A 4,822-nucleotide genomic window follows, 5' to 3' on the forward strand; every position below is an offset into this window, starting at 1 on the left:
CAAAGATACGAATGAGCCAGAGCCAACCTTATATTCCTGCAGTAAATGCCACTGGGTTTACTATTTTCTTATCAAGCAGTTGGAATTTATTTGCTAATTCGTTCCTTCCTAGCTTCCTTCTTTCCTTCTTTTTTTTTTTTTTTAATGGAGTCTTGCTCTGTTGCCCAGGCTGGAATGCAGTGGCATGATCTTGGCTCACTGCATTTTTTAATTTTTAAGTTTTTTGTAGATGGGGGGCTTGCTATGCTGTCCAGGCAGGTCTCGAACTCCTGAGCTCAAGTAATCCTTTTGCCTCCTTTCAAAGTGTTGAGACTCCAGGCATAAGCCACTTTGCCCAGTTGCTACTATTATACTTAGCACATTTTTTTGTTTGTTTGTTTTTTAAGACAGTCTTACTCTGTCTCCCAGGCTGGAGTGCAGTGGTGTGATCTCGGTTCACTGTAACCTCCTGCCTCAGCCTCCCGAGTAGCTAGGAATACATGCACATGCCACCACGCCCAGCTATATTTTTTTAGTTTTAGTAGATACAAGGTTTCACCGTTTTAGCCAGGATCATCTCGATCTGACCTTGTGATCCACCTGCCTCAGCCTCCCAAAGTGCTGGGATTACAGGCATGTGAACCACCATACCTGGCTTACTTAGTGCATTTGTACCAATATTCATTACCAATATAATTCTGTAGTTTTTAATGACTGTACTGCTTTTATCAGTGATAAAAACGATACATATATACATCTTGTACTGCATCATAAAAAGATTTAGCAAGATTTGCTTCATTGTTAATACTCTGAAAGTATTTATGGAGAATTAGGACCAATTGGACCTTGAAAATGTCATGTAAAGATGTCTGGCTGGGCATGGTGGCTCATGCTTGTAATCCCAGCACTTTGGGAGGCCCAGAAGAGAGGATTACTCTAGCTCAGGAGTTTGAGAACAGCCTGGGCAATGGAGTGAGATACCTTCTCTAACAAAATAAAAAAGTGTGAGTTTAGGTGCTGTGTTCCTTGTTGTTGTTACAGTGTGAGCCACCGTGCCCGGCCGAGACTGGGTAATTTATGAAGAAAAAGAGGTTTAATGGACTCACAGTTCCACATGGCTGGGGAGGCCTCAAAATCATGACAGAAGGTGAAGGAGGAGCAAAGGCACATCTTACATGGCAGAAGGCAAGAGAGCCTGTCCAGGGGAACAGCTGCCTATAAAACTGACAGACCTCATGAGATTTACTCACTGTCACAAAAACAGCACACACCTATTATCCCAGCTACTTGGCCGACTGAGGCATGAGAATTACTTGAACAGCACGGGGAAACCCACCCCCATGATTCTATTACCTCCCACCTGGTCTCTCCCTCGACACCATGGGGATTATGGGAGCTACAATTCAAGATGACATTTGGGTGGGGACACAGCCAAACCATATCACCTGGCAACTTGCTTGCAGCTCATAACATCAACTATTTCTTTGGGCCTTCAGTCCTGCTGACTTCCGGCCTCCTGAGTCCCTAAGCAGAGGAATATGAATTCAAATCTTGATTTTCTCATTGCAGCTCATAGTGGGAGATGCCCAGTCTCTCTGTGAACATTGACAGCATTTTTTTTTTTTTTTTTGAGACAGAGTCTCACTCTGTCACCAGGCTGGAGTGCCGTGGCGCAATATCAGCTCACTGTAACCTCCACCTCCCAGGTTGAAGTGATTCTCCCATCTCAGCCCCCAAGTAGCTGGGACTACAGGTGAGTGCCACCACACCCAGCTAATTTTTTTATTTTTAGTAGAGATGGGGGTTCACCATGTTGCCCAAAATGGTCTCAATCTCTTGGCCTCGTGATCCAACCATCTCAGCCTCCCAAAGTGCTGGGTTTAAAGGCATGAGCCACTGTGCCTGGCCCAGAATTCTTTACTGCTAACACGAGTGGGCCTGGTTCTGGAGGATTTCCCAATGGGTCCTGAAGAACCACAGTTTATTGGCTTGTGGGCAAAGGGGTATGTGTATCAGTTGGCCTTTACTGTGTAATAAACAGCCACAAAAATTACTAGCTGAAAACAGCAGCTACTTAATTAGCAGAAGCCTCTTGAGGATGGACTTGCAAACCAAAGTTGTGCTGGTTTCTACTGGTCAAAGCAAGGACTGGCTCACATAAAAAGGAAAGGAGAGAGATTGCACCTTCAGAGAGTAATCTCAAGACATCTGTAATCTACCACAGGGTGTCACTGGGCCTCTGTCAAGGAGCCTATTCTTTCTGCCACCAGATCTGTCTAATAGCTTGTGTGACAATGCACTTCCTTCTGGGTCTCTCTCCAAGTGTAGTAAGTGTATATGGGAATCACTTTATTCAAACAGTGTAGTGCACTTAGTTAGAAAGAAAAGGTATTAAGGAAGACTTATATTTAAAATTGTTATTTATGGTAACAACGAAAAGTAACATACAAATTTCAAACATCAAGAATAAAATAAATTAAAGGTATGATCAATACACATCAGTACAAAGAGGGGAACACAATGAAACAAACAGAAAAAATTAGATGCTAGAAATTAATCCAAATTATTACTAATTAAATGTCAGGCACTAAATGTGCAACATAAAAGGATTGTTAATTGGTATTATTCAAGTATTCTTTTTTCTTTTTTTTTTTGTGACAGAGTTTCACTCTTGTTGCTCAGGCTGCAGTGCAATGGCGTGATCTTGGCTCACTGCAACCTCTGCCTCCCGGGTTCAAATGATTCTCCTGCCTCAGCCTCCCGAGTAGCTGGCATTACAGGCATACACCACTAGGCACAGCTAATTTTGTATTTTTAGTAGAGATGGGGTTTCTCAGTGTTGGTCAGGCTGGTCTCGAACTCCTGACCTCAGGTGATCCACCTGCCTTGGCCTCCCAAAGTGCTGTGATTACAGGCATCAGCCACTATGCCCAGCGGTATACAGATTTTTTAAAACTCCAGCTAAAGTATGTATAAAAAGACACATTTTTTAAAAAAAGCATACAGAAAGACTAAGAAGTAGAGGAAAATCAAGCTGATGTAACTATATAAATATCTAACAGAATTAGTGGAACAGAAAACATGCAAGAAATAGTGTAGATTTTTCAAGCCAAATATCTGAAAGAATTCATAAACCTGGGTACTCTCTACCAAGATTAACACAAGAAAAGGGAAAGAATGCACAATTAATAAGTTATTCCAAAATGCAAAAGGAGACTGAAGTTATACAACCAGCAAAAATGAAAAATATAAGAAGTATAAATTTTTGCTACACATTTGGAAATAAAAACATGCCTAGAAGAATATTCTCAAAATACTTATGCAAGCCTTAGTTGTCTTTTTTTTTTTTTTTTATGAGATGGAGTTTTGCTCTTGTCACCCAGGCTGGAGTGCAGTGGCAAGAACTCAACTCACTGCAACCTTCGCCTCCCAGATTCAAGCAATTCTCCTGCCTCAGCCTCCCAAGCGGCTGGGATTACAGGCGCCCACCAACTCACCTGGCTAATCTTATTTTTTGAATTTTTAGTAGAGACAAAAGTTTCACCGCATTGGCCAGGCTGGTCTCGACCTCCTGACCTCAGGTGACCCCCTGCCTTGACCTCCCAAAGTGCTGTGATTAAAGGCGTGAAGCACCGTGCCCGACCTAGTTGTCTTTTTTTTTTTTTTTTTTGAGACAGATTCTCGCTCTGTCGTCAGGCTGGAGTGCAGTGGTGTGATCTAGGCTCATTGAAACCTCCACTTCAGGGGTTCAAGAGATTCTCCTGCCTCAGCCTCCTGAGTAGCTGGGATTACAGGGGCACAACACCATGCCCAGCTAATTTTTGTATTTTTAGTAAAGACGGGGTTTCAACATGTTGGCCAGGATGGTCTTGATCTCTTGACCTCGTGATCTGCCTGCCTCAGCCTCCCAAAGTGGTGGGATTACAGGCATGAGCCACCACTCCCAGCCTGATAACTGTTTTATTTATTTATTTTTATTTTTTTGGAGATATGGGGTCTGTGTTGCCCACACTGATCTTGAACTCCTGGCCTCAAGGAATCCTTCTGACTGAACTTCCCAGTGTGCTGGGATTAAAAGTGTGAGCCACTATGACCAGCCAGAAGAGATAATTTTAACTTTTAAAAATATTTTGCAGTATTGGCCGGGCACGGTGGCTTGCGCCTGTAATCCCAGTACTTTGGGAGTATGAGGCATGCAGATCACCTGAGGTCAGGAGTTTGAGACCAGCCTGGCCAACTTGATGAAACCGTCTCTACTAAAAATACAAAAATCAGCCAGGCAAGGTGGAGGCTGCATGTAATCCCAGCTACTCGGGAGGCTGAGGCAGGAGAACCACTGGAACCCAGGAGGTGGAATTTGCAGTAAGTTGAGATCGCACCATTGCACTCCAGCCTGGGCAATGAGTGAAACACCAACTCAAAAACAAAGAAACAAACCAAAAAAATGAAAATATCTTGTAGTATTTTTAAATAGAGATGTGGTCTCGCTATGTTGCCCAGGCTGGTTTGAACTCCTTGGCTCAAGGGATCTTTTTGCCTCAGCCTCCAAAAGTGCTGGGATTACAGGCCTGAGCCACTATTCCCAACCTAGATGACTCTTATAGATTAAGAATTTAGAAATAGTAGGAACATGCCCCACTACAGTATATGACAGTCATTATATACAAATATCATTAAGGGACAATTTTTAAAAAATCACAATGTTATTCAAACATAGCTCCATAACATATTAGTAAAGGTCATGAAGTATTTTTAAGTGATCCATTATGTCACAGTCGAGCTTATCCAGGAATACAAGGTTGATGTAACATTGGAAAAGCAATAAATACAAATACCACATTAA

The sequence above is a fragment of the Pan troglodytes genome, chromosome 20 (assembly GCF_028858775.2).
Source record: "Pan troglodytes isolate AG18354 chromosome 20, NHGRI_mPanTro3-v2.0_pri, whole genome shotgun sequence".
NCBI classification, from domain to species: domain Eukaryota; kingdom Metazoa; phylum Chordata; class Mammalia; order Primates; family Hominidae; genus Pan; species Pan troglodytes.